The sequence below is a fragment of the Pseudopodoces humilis genome, chromosome 1 (assembly GCF_049639895.1).
Source record: "Pseudopodoces humilis isolate 2021_Gansu_Grassland_sample_001 chromosome 1, ASM4963989v1, whole genome shotgun sequence".
In the NCBI taxonomy this organism is placed as follows: Eukaryota; Metazoa; Chordata; class Aves; order Passeriformes; family Paridae; genus Pseudopodoces; species Pseudopodoces humilis.
The window spans coordinates 103,248,819-103,261,721 of NC_142200.1; positions in this window are offsets into that span (position 1 = coordinate 103,248,819).

The following is a 12,903-nucleotide window of genomic DNA, read 5'->3' on the forward strand; positions in this document are numbered from 1 at the left end:
GTCCTCTGACCTGAAGTAATCTTTGATCTCAAGTAATCTTTGTCCCATGACACAGCCTGGCCCAGGCTCACTCTGGAAGGATGCCTTTGAAATTGTTGAGGACAAGCAGCATTGTGGGATCCAGGCAGAAAGGACTGGGCTGTTGTACAAGCAATATGAGGGAAATGGCTTCCTCTGCCATGGCTGAGCTCCAGCTTCTCCTGCCCCACCTCAGGCATGCTGCTAGCAGTGGGAGACCCTTCTGGCTTCTACGTCAGCAGTGGGATCCTCTGTGGACCTACAACCCTGGTGCCAAAGCAGAAGATGGGAGGACTTGCTCATGGCGTGTGAGTTGGAGTGCCCAGGGTTTGTTAATGATGGCTTCCACTGGAACAGAGAGGCTGCCTGAGGGAGATAGCTGCTCTGTGTTTCGGCTGGTACAACATTTACAGGTTATTTCATCTAACTGAGATTTGCCATTGGTCTTCCTGCTTTTCAGTGTGTGACAGCAAGAGTGTATGTGGTGTGTGAGGTGGGAGGTGTAAATACCAGCTACCTGACACCCGGGGAGTTCACTGCAGCGCTGCCTACTCGAGGGTGGGCCTACCCAGCTCTTGTTTCTCTGCTGTTTCCTACTAAAGGTTTTTAAATCTCCCCAAAGCCACACCTGGTGGCACCTCTTACTTTTTGCTTAAACTTTTCAGAGTTGAATATACATTTGGGTACACACACACACAATATCTGAGTTGTAAGACAGAGTCAGCCTGTGCTGTTTATGTTCTCAGATGAGCAACATTACAGAGCTGCCTGCTGAGCCTGCAGCAGAGGGCAGACTGAAACCGCGTATCCAACAGATCTTTTTGGTGCGAATATATGCAAAAAAGAGATTTGAAGTTTATGTTGGTGGAAGGACAAGCAAATCGTTTTTAATTAAGCATCATCAAATTTAACTATGTGTAGGTACCATGAGTGCTCCTTCATTGATGACCTGGAGCCTGAATATAAAACCAGCCAAATGCAGGGACAATTGTGTCAACTGCCTGCATCCAGCTTCCTGACCAGCTGCACACTGAGCTCGGAGCACTGTGCTGCCAAGATGAAGGGATAGGTAAGATTTCAGGTCACCCTAAACTGCTTTCTTGGCCTTCTGGACTTATGTAGCTTTTGGGAATTTTCTACTTTTAGTTTGTGTACTTGGACAGTGTATTTCTTTATATACCCAGTGTGATTTGAGCTCATCTGGCATGATAAGATGTCTGCTTACCTGCAGCAGTGCAAAATTAACTGGTTAGGTTTAAACAGCTGCAGCAATGAGGTGACAGTGGAATGTAGTAGAGGACGGGTGTCATGACCTGTTCTAAGAATAGGAGTAGAAAAAAAAATCCTGTGCTGCAGACAGGAGAAAAGTGTGTTGGCAGTAACAGCTCTGTCACCATGGGGGCAGCTACAATGCTAACAGCAGATATTGCACCAAGGGGATGAAAAACACCTGAGAAGGAAGATGTAAAAGTGGTCAGAGAGGGGCCAGGAGAAAATGGAAGGAAAGCTGAGGGAGGGATGGTTAAGGAAAGAGGAGGTAAATGAAATGGATTTAGGAAGAGGAGGAAGCATGGAAGTAAAGCCCCAAGACTTTGACAGCATGAATCATAAAACTTGGGGTGGTGCAAGGAAAGCAGAATTCAAGCAGAAAGGACTGAAGTATTAACTGAAACAAAAGGAAACTCAGTGTGGTAAAGGGAGGGGAGAAAAGGAGCTTTAGCTATACAGAGAGAGAGAGTTCAGAAAACAAATTTAAAGGTAAGGAAACCAATTTTTTTTCCAGTGAGTCTGAAGAGCTGGAGAGCTGGATGAAAGCTGGGGGTTGATGATGGATAGAAAAAGTATTTAGAAAGTAAGACAGAAGATGCATCAGATCATGTGCATTTGCCAGTGTTGGTCCAGGCTGGCTGTAATGAGGATTTATGTCTCAGAAATAAGTAGGGTAATCCATGGAGTGACCTGTCTGAGTAGAGGAATCAAGGTAGGTGCTTATGTGCCACTGGAGTCAAAAAAGGGTGATGTGAACCTGCAGCCTGTAAAGCAGAGGAGAGACAGCAGGTCAAGGTGCAAGAGCCCAAGACCTGGTGGTAGACAGGACTATCTCAAAGCAAATGGAGATTGTTATTTAAGAAAGCTGAATTTCTTCTCTAATCAGCCTCTTGCAGTCACTAGTTACATTTGATTAGTGGAGGAGCATTTCATATTCTATTAGTAAATTTTTCATTAGCCAGTGGCTTCCAGCAAGTATTAATTTTCATAAGCAGGAAAGGAGTATGTGACCTATCACAGAAACAGATGTAGATCCAGACTAAAAAAACTTCCCTGATGTCTTGCTGTTTTCCAGTGCTGTAATATGGCCACATTGAAACACTTTTTCATTTTGCTTTGAAGTAAACAAAACTTTGCAGGGCACTTCCAATCCCCAAATGTAGAAGGAACACCTAACCAAGTGTGCATGACAGTTCCTCAGCTCTAGATGGCATTATATGGAAAGGCATAACACAAACCCCGAGCCTCCACCGTGCACTGCACTGCTGTTAAATCTCCGCATATCACCAGCATCACCGGCTTTGTGTGGAAAATTTTGAGCTGCATCGTTAAGAGTCAAGACAAAATTGATGCAAGCTGATGGGAGAGAAAGTTTTGCTCTGCTACAGAAAGAGGTTGTTCTGAAAATATTAGAGAATTTGGAATGCTACCTGTAAGTCTCTAGAAGAATGTTTTCTGGATTTTGATATTCCCCACATACACACACTTCGGCTGTGTTAAGCACTTCACCACAGGGTTATCAGTGGGGCTTAACGATGGAGCCCCTCCACCCCACCCTAATTTTCTGTGAAATAACACACTGTGCCTTTTATTTTTAATTAAGGGACAGAAGGGCAATAGGTTGTGTGAAATACTGATAGCAATGACCAACACTACCATTTAATAACCTTGCTCGTATAAAACTCTTTTCCTAATCTCTGAAGAGGAGGTAATAGCACAGATGGAGTCTTCCTTGCCCTTTCTGAATGAGGGCCACAATTTTGGATAGCTGTTTATGCTGTTGGGTAAGGAAAAGTGTCCTAAAGGTGATTATTGAAATTCTACTGGTTTCTCCCATGATGTAGAGCTGACAGCAGGGCGTTGAATATGGTACACACACTACAGGAGGCTGGTTGTGGTAGAGTTTATGCCCAGGGAGAATTTACCTGGAGTAACAATTTGCCTCCTGTGGTTCCATGGTGGCTGTGTTTTGTGTGGCCTCTCATCCACTGCGGAGAGGAGTGGGAAGGGGTGGGCTGGAAGCTCGGGGTAATACAAGTAGAAACTTCTTGTGCCTTGGTATACTTCCATTGAGCTGTGCTTGCTGTCTTTTGGGGTAGTCTGAGGAGATCTGCTCCCTGCACAGCTGCAATAATATTCATATCACATGGCACAGAAAATGAGCAGGCATTTGGACAGCACTCAGTAGATTTTTCCCTGTTACTGAATGTTACCTGAACACAGGCTACTGAAACTGTCTGTGTATAGCAGAAGTTACAGAGCCTCTGCTGTGAAGAGGATAATCCTCAAATACTGCTCAACAGTCATACAGGTCACTTTGAAAATGACTATAGGTGTAAATAGAGTTTTCATCTCCTAGAATGCTGATTAATACAGGTCACAGTGATTTTATACAGCTAGTCTTAAGAATAGATGATTTCTTAAAGCCCGTTCAAGATGAGGCTGATGAAGCTTTGTCACAAATAACTTACATGGTAATCTAGTCCCTAAAGCTTTAGAATAAATGCAAATGCTCCAGTTTGCAGGTGTCTCCATCAAACAGATCCTTCTGCCTCCATATGTGCTCTGAGCGATACCTGTTGTGGCAGCTTTGCTTTGCATACTGTGAGCGGGGAAGACCAAATACAAACAGAAATTTGCAATTGGAATGACCTTGACTTCTGGTTGAGAGCCGCAGAGTAAGGGCAAGAGCAAAATTGGGCTCTGTGGGAAAGCATCTGGTGTGTGCCTCTGCTGACAGCATCTACCGCAGCGAGCAGAGAAATGGCTGGCAGTGCTCCTGGAGAGCGGATTAGAGATTGGGAAGTGTAGGAAAAGAAGACAAAGGCACGGGTTATACGCTTGCATGCTCTTGCAGCCTACTAGGGTGCAGTCTTGTGTAACTTAGTTCTTGTAATTGGATTACCAACTGTGACAGGGGAGCATAAAAACTATGAATATAAAGCTATGCTAAAGGATTTAATATCTTTCCGAAATGATGAATGTACTGATGGATGCTCAGCTTTTCCCCTGAATTTGCCTTGATGATCTGACCTGTCCTTTTTCTTGTGTACATGGCTGTGAGAGGCAGCATGGTAGTTCTTTTTGGAGGAAAGGGGAGATGGGCCGAACTTAGTTGCCTGCTTCATTTCCTTTGGATGCAGGTGACAGGGCAAGGCACCACAAGGGATGGACAAACAAAGAGGTTATTCTGTGAGCCTCCTAAACCTTCATGCAGGTTGTCTTGCATTTTGACAGTTTCTAAGTAGGAGCCCTGAGTTCCAAACCCAAGAACAGATTTCCCAGGGATCTGTGCCTTGTGGCAGGCGGTGTGAGATGGTGTTGAATGTCCAAGAAAGTATGGGCTTTCCTACTGACACACCTTCTGGAGATGTAGCAGTTACAGGGATGGCCTTGTTCTCCTCCTGTGCAAATTTTCTATTATCTAGTTAGATTTCTTTGGCTGGAAAACTTAAAAGATCACTTTTCCCTTACCTGAATGCTTTCACAAAACTCCTTCCATCTAACTGTCCTCAGAACCCCAGTTTTACTGGCAGGTTTGTTTAAGGTTGCTGGAGGCCAGGAGGAGAATTCACGGAGGTACAGAAGTATGTGCTCATCCACTCACTCCCTTGCAGGACAGCATCATTGCACAAGTGCTGTTTCCATGGAAACAAGGATAAAAATACTGAATAATGGAAATTAGAGACTCGTCTAACAAGTATTTTCTTTTCTGGACAAGGTTATTCTCATCTATATTTTCTTTTTGCATATGTTTTTGGGATTATTTTTGTTTTGTTTTGTTGGTGCTCTTCTCCTCTTGCACGCAAAGAAGGATCCTCAGCAATAGCCCCTGTTGTTATTCCTTCTGAAGAAAAATGCTGCATTGCATCACTGCGTGCTGCTGAAGCACCTCAATGAGATCAGAAATTCATGTTAGAGATTTTTCCCTGTGTTGGTTGCTCTGTGACCAGATCCTGCAGAAAGCAGCCTCTGGGGCACTGCAGTAGGTAGCCCAAAGCACGCTGTGCATTCTTGGTCTTTGAATCAGGGACAAGAACTTCCTTCATGCCAGCAGTGGGAGTGTCAAAAAGGCACATTAGACACTGATTTATCCTTGCCCTGCAGCTCTCCCAAACGGGTGTTTGGGACAGCTGGGCTCTGAGCCAGTGGTCTAATGCACACAGCAACTGGCCGTGCGTGCCCCGTGCCCTGCCCCGAGCAAGCTGACACAGCCAGACAAAGCCTGCAGAAGCTGCAAAAGTGCTCATGCAACTTGCACATAAGCAAGGCTCTGCACTTTAGAAAAATCTTACATTTTATTTCATAAACATAGGCATCTGCTGCTAATTAAAGTAGCAGCAGATAATTATACCCTTTCTTATTAGTAGAGATAGAGTCTGACAGTTGCTTAGATACAAAATAAGCAACTACAGATTGTCTTCTGCACTTTAACAAGCACAGCGAGCTGGAACAATAGAATTGTAAACTTATTCTGTATTCTTTGGTAAATGTGTCTGGGAAAAATATGTTTAATCTCACTAGTAGCTCATAATGTCAGCTATAAAGTCCTTTAGCGACCTCTCTGCTTTCCTCCACGAAGTACCAACCAAACACTTTATGTGGAAAGGGCAGGATACCTCCTTGGGAGAAGCATTAGACAGAAGGAGCAACAGTGCAGTTAACAGCCATTTTGTTGAGATCACCTTTTCTAGCTTTGCATAGCCAATGAAAGCTTGTTTCTTCTTAATGATTAAAATATCTAGGTGCTACTGCAATTACACTGTGGTTTAACCTTAGCTGACAGCTAGCCAGCACACAGCCTCACCTTGGTGGATCCAGAGCAAAACCCTGAATGGCAAAACTGGTAAAATTTGTGGGTTGATATAAATGGGTAAAGTAAAAGATTCATGGGCAAGCAAAGCAAGGAACCCATTTCCCATGGGGGTGCAGGTCTTCAGCCATCCCTAGGGAGAGCATCATAAGTAGCAGTGACTTGGGAAGATAAATGCCATCACTCTGAATGTCCCCACTTCCTCCCCCAGATTTATATACTGGAATGCTGCCATACGTTATGGATCCCTTTGGTCAGCTGGGGTTCCTTTCCAGCTACCTGAGCAGCCCTGGCCAGCCTCAGTGTCAGGGCAATACGAGATGTGGAAAGAGACTTGACCCATCTGTAAGCCCTGCTAAGAAGTTACTAAAACATTGCTGAACTATCAATGCTCTTTTTGAAAGCACAAATCCAAAACTTAACCCCAGGGGAGCTATTGTGAAAAAAACCAATTCTGCCCCAGCCCAAACCAGCAGATAAAAAAGAACATGAAGAGTGCACATATTGTAGCTACTATCTTTAAAATGCAGGTGTTACAAAATGTGGTTTACTTATTTTTTATGGGTTAAGCTCACAGCCAAAGCCCTCTGGATGTGACAAGATGCATCTACAGCTTTGCTAACAAAGTCCCTGATGCTTCTTATCAGAAAACTCATGATGCTATATTGAGACATCACTTCTCTTGCCCCACAGATTGTCAGCTGTATCCTCAGAGGCATATTTGAGTGTGTGACCTTTTCTTTTCTCACATTCTGCTAATAACCCCAACTTTCTTTGCTCACAAATCCAAAACTCTGTTGATACACCTATAGTCTCACTGCTCCTGTTATTAAACTGTAGGGAATGTAATCAGAGCAGCTAATGCCACAATAATCCTCCTGATCCATGCAGTTATCTCTGAAGATATCAGAAATGATGCTGTCTGCAAGAGAGATGATGTATTTTGGTTAATTCTGCACCTGCAAACCTTTGGAGGAATACACTGAGCTTCCAGATGCTAAAACACTTGAAGCTGCAATGAAATTTCAAATGCCTTTGTTATTGACTATCAAAACTTTTCAACATTTCTCGATGGACGAAGCTAGCTCATTCCTGAAAAAGAAAAAAAAAAAAAAAGTTAATTGTTGACAAGTTCTTTCATCCCTCTGCAGCACGGTTGTAAGACACCTAACAAACAGATTGTAGGGCTCACAGGGACGCTGTAGGGCATGGGCTGCAGGGGGTGCTTGGTAAATGTCACAGCCTGCTTACTCCCTGAAGAGCCAAACTGCAGTGTTCTTTCTGGTGTCCTGTTAGAGGCATTAGGGATTAGACAAAAATCTCAAGCTTTTCCTTCACTTAGATATAGCAGCTTTGCCAGAATTTAGGGCACCATTTTGTGGCAACCTGCAGAGAGAGGTAATATGCAGAGAAGCAGCTGAGGCTTGCTGCTCAGCAGAGCAGGTTCAGGCAATGTTCTATTCTGCTCCTGAATTACCTCTTGGATCACTGATACATCAGGCTGCTTGCACAAAGAGATGATGGGATTTTTCCAGCCACCTGCATAATTTCTAAGATTTATAAATTCTGCTAATTGTGACTCTTTGTTACCCTGTGTCAGATGTGAAATGACCCACCCACATAAGAACCTTAATTGTAGATTTTCTTCCTCCTTCTCAAATGCATGATAAGAGTCACCATCTGTGCTAACAAGTACTAAATATTTAGGCTAGAAGTGTGTCAGGCAGGAGTTTGGGTTCAATATGAAGGTGATGGTGTAGTTTGTTGGTTATAGCTCACAGGTAACACCAGAAGACCCTCCTGGTGCACACAAGTCTGGGAAACAGACTACTGGTGGAGAGAGAAGGATGGTTTGCTTATCATTGCCTATGCAGCTTGCTGGGAGTGATAGGATGGCAAAGGTTAGGCAGGTCCAGAGAGGCTGTGCAGCTGGAATTGCTTTTATATGTGTGTTATTGTTCAAGATTTAAAAAAAAAGAAGGAAGAAAAGGAAAAAAAGTGAGGGAAAAAAAGAGAAAAAAAAAATAGAGAGAAAAAAAAAGAAAAACACATAAAGAATTAAAAAAATAGATTTCTGAGCCTGATGCAGTCATTGGATGCAAAATATGATCTAAGTACCCTGTGATGGCTAAGTGTTGGTGGGTTTGGAGCACTGCTGTCTCGCTCCAGATTGCCTTTTAGTGTTGGTGGGTTGTTGCTGTTGCTTTCTCCTCTGAAACATGACCAGTTTTAGATTCTGCCTTACTGTTTTGGCAAACGTGCCTTTCAGTAGCTGGCATGAATAGCTAAGCAGTCTAGTTGGTGCTTTCAAGTTGGGCAGATCAATAGCACAGGCATTCCTGAAATGCAGATGAAAATGCTTTTAGGTTCAAAGTTTTTGAGCTACAAACAGCCTCAGGGTGCCAGTGGGTAAAAGCCAAGGCACCTTTTACACTTGCTGTGTCAGCCCCTGCAGCCTGAATCCTCGTCTTCTTCCAGTCTGTATGTGAGCTGGATGGTTTACTCTGCTCTGCAGGCTACCTTACAGCCCACTGCGAACTGACACAGAGAGGACACAGATCAAAAGACACCAGAACACAGAGATGTGGGCAAAACATTACAAGAAGGTAAAGTGCTGCAGTGAAGAACTCTTAACAGCTTTTTCTATTCCCAGGTTTTGCTACTGGGTTATTTCCCTTTCCTTCCCAGTGTGATATGAATTTTATCATCCCAGTAACATTAATTTGCCAGATCTTTTTCTGAAAGTCTCCTGACAAGAAAGTTGCACTGAGAGTTCTTGTGCTCTTTCCCTCCCCATCAGATTTTTCAAATATTTTGATGTGGGTTCAGAAGCTTCTTTCTTCTGCTGTTTTTCTTTTCTCAGCACGAACTTCATGGTCCCAAGGGGTATATTCAGAGTACAAATGTAAGCAAAATGCAGTGTCATTGAATATGCTTCAGGCTCTTCTACATGAAACAAAGAAACATAACAATCCCTTCACCTTTTCCAAACATAGGGATTGTCCTACTTCCTGTCAGACAAAGTCATGCAAAAGTCAGTAAAATCCTCAGCCAGCTGAGTTGACTGCTCATCCTTTTGATCTATGGGCAGTTGACAGTTGTGTGAGATGGTTTCTAGCAACTTTCCAGAGAAGTTGCTTGTAAATTCTGCCCCCTTCAGAGCACCACAGACTCTTTTCAGGAAACCCAATTTCAAAACAAGGTAATTTTAAGAGGTAGGTTGCCTACTGTAGTCTTGCTTGACATTTTGGCTTCAGGCAAGATGTCTAAGTGCATTGGTGTGCTGTGCCAAAAAAGGTATTTCTCTTTTCTTTTCTGATACAATACATCTTGTAAGCTAAACTCAATTTACCTGGTGGATCTGCAGATGAGTTGTGGCAGTTTGCTTTGTGGTTGGATGATGGTACAGGTTCTACTGAGAAAACATGCATGCAGGATTCATATATGAACAGAAAACCAACCTCCAGTGAGCTGTCACACACCTCTAATTATACCTCCTTTTCTGTAATTCTGTATGCTACAGTTCCTTCATCTCTTCCTTTTTTTTTTTCTTTTTTTCTTTTTTTTTAATAAGAGATCCTCCTCAGCTGATGTGCCTCTTTCCAGACAACATCTCAGAAATCTGGCATAACATACCACTGAGAGGCTGTGGATATCCTCTTCAGCAGTTCAGTGTCTGTTTGCCCATCACCCTACTGCGGTTTTGCTACCTCAGAATCATAGCGATAATTAGATCTCGTTTTTCTTAGAAAGGGCTCCACAACACAAGAGGAGGCTGTTCCCAATCATCTGTAGCTGCCAGGCTGTAGGAGAAGGCTCTTCACATGAGCACATGCTTCCCATGGACAAGTTGGGGTGGAAATGTTTCTCCCAAGGCTCAGGCCGGTGTGCCCTTGGTGCAGGAAGGTGTCTGAGCATGGATAAGGAGGTAGGGGCTGGCTGGGAGAGGCTGTAGTGGGGAAGGGTATGGGGATATGGAAGCAGAATAGGATGAGAGGGCAAGAAGTATCCTTTTTGTTTCACCAAAGGGACACACATGGGCTGGTGTAGGACTGGTGCCCCTTTGTCCCAGGAGCACTGTGCAGGGAGCACTGCAGGGAGGCCTAAGCAGGTTTCATCTGAGAGATCTCCCAGAGCAGATATCTCTTATTATGCACAAGTTACAAACTGCTACAGATCCAGGAGTGAGTTCCTAATGCAATACATGTGATCTAGGAAAGATGATATCTGAGAGGTGGAGAGGTGGTCCTCCAGTTGGGGGTAAAACACTAAAAAGCCAAAATGCCTTCTTTTATCCCCTCATGGGCTGAAGTGGTATTTAATTTGAGCCCTCACAAATGCACATACACCATCAGAGCTGTAAATGTAGCAAAAAAGGAGGAAAACTGGGGACCCAGGAGCTTCTTTGAAACTTCAACAGGTCACATTGACAAACTGAAGGTATCACAGTTTGAGGGAGAGCTAGAGGATGGTCCCCTTTGGCAGACTACTCTCTTCAGGCTGTCCAGTCCTTATCCCTTGCAGTTAAAGGATGTCTGAAAGGTACAGCTAATTGGAATAACTTCCTCTACCTTTATGCATCTTCTACCTCTAGCATGTGAAGTGCCTTTGCTAAAAGGTGTTTTGAAAAACTTTAAATAATTCCTTGGCAGCAAATTAGATTCCAAGCACAGCTCAAGTCTGTCTTTACTCATGCCATGCTTTTCTTTTGTGACTTCCAAGATGTTGCTTGCCTCATTGCTTTGCCAGGGAGGAAAAAAAAAAGAATAAGAAAAAAAAAGAAATAAAAAAGTTTTGCTTTTTTATTGGCTATTCAGCATAAACTCCAGTGAATCTGAGAAATCTGGGGTGCTTTTGCATCAGTGGACTATAAGATACCCAAATAAATGCTGAGAACTCTCTGGTGCCTGCAGTCCAGGCAAAATGAGGGAACATCCATATTTGTCACAATGGGGTCATATTGTTCCCTCTGTTAAAAAATAAAAGTTTTTTTTCCCAGAGTATAGGTTTCAACAATTTGTTAGCCATTGTGTTTTTGGAAAAGAACTTCCAATTTTCCTGTTTGTGTTCTTCCTGTGCTGTAAGCAGTGATGCTCGATCAAATACCCTGACACCTTTATAATGAGCTGTACCTAATACCTTAATGAAAACATCTGTGTGTAGGCTCCAGGGGTGGTGAGAAGCACAGAGACTGTTTTTCTGACTGTATCAGCATATTTACAACTCTGTAGTTCGTATAGTCCAGCTGCATTCCCTCTTCTTATACCCACCGGCTTTCTTCCTTTTCTGAATCTGCTCAGGGTATCCACATTGAGTATCCAGTCCCAGTCCCAACCCAGGTGGCAGTTCTGATGCTTGGGCTGTACTGGTGATTTTGGGGAAATCCAGCAACCAGGAAAGACTGTGGTGACACTCTGTGGTTTCCCTGCAGGGACATCCCATGTGCCATGTTGCTTTGTTCTCTAATCCCCTTGAGCAAACATTTTGACTCCCACTCCATACGCATCTGACTTAGACCACATTTATGACCTTTCAACTTCATCTCCAACAGTTAGAATATTCTTCTCACATTGTCTATGCATCCCTCAAAGTCACTACAGCTCACGAGGGCATTGTTCTGCACACAGTACCTCATTCATAAATTTTCACAGGCATTCTTCTAGACCCAGCCAACAAGGGCATTTGTTAACTGAAAAGCGATTTCAACTTGTGTGATACAGTAACTGTGGGGTTGACTGAACCTGCAGAAAGCTGACAAGAGATGATTTCTTACAACTGTGAAGCCTTGAAGCGTGAAGTTGGCAGCATTTCTCATCCTTTCAGAACGCTGTCATAATTTGATGGATTAATCAGGGTTACTTAGCAGGGATGCTTACCTGGCAAGACAACTTTTGTTCCTCTCCTGTACAAAGCTCAAGGCCAGTGAGCAGCTGCATCTGGCTCAAACAGTACTGTTAGACTTCAGTACCAAGACCTGTGTGAGTTTTATTTTTCCAATGTGAGTTTTTCCACTTTTGAAGATACTGCTGTGCTTTGTCTTAGCTGACGTGCAGATACTTTTGTAACCTGCATCGTTTCATCTGATGCGTGGAGCGTTTTTCCCCAGCAGTGTTGAGGAGGCATGTATTTTCTCTCTCTGATATATATTTGTTACTAGCAGTCCAGAGTAAGTCACCATGATTGTGTAAAGGATAATGTGCTTCAAACCCTCTGGTACAAGTTCTGTTGTTAGCTTTTAAATCAAACTTTCTGCCTTTCACCAGTCAGTCTTCAAGTTTCCTAAAGCCTGCCCTGGGAGATGATCAGTTCTCTGACACAAGATCATGCAACATTGAGTGTGCCAGTGCCCTTTGGCTCAAATGTTCTTTTCCCTGAGGAAAGGTTGGGAAATGCCTTGAGCTAGTCAAGCTAGGGCCTCATTTGGCTTGGCCGTGAGATGCCAAAGACAGGACCCTTGGTCCTACCTGTGTGCAAACTTCAGGTTGGGCTTTGTGGCTTGTGATTCCTCCTGCGCCCCTTTGTGCTGCAGCCTGACCTTCAGGTTTCCTTCTTCTCTGACCTGATGGAGGTCAAAGCAAGCCAGCTTGCTGCTTTCCCTCCTGCCTGAGCTGGTCTGTGTACCATGCTCTGTGCTTGTGGCACCTGCCTGGGTGGCTAGTATTGGTATTTTGGTTTTAGTTGTCAGCCTTTGATCTGGTCTTCTTGAGCTATTAGTCGTCTTGTCTCATTCATCAGTGAGACTGCTTTTCCCCTGAGAGGAGATGCTCTCTTTCTCTTCCATGTTTCCCCTCCTATTAGAGCTA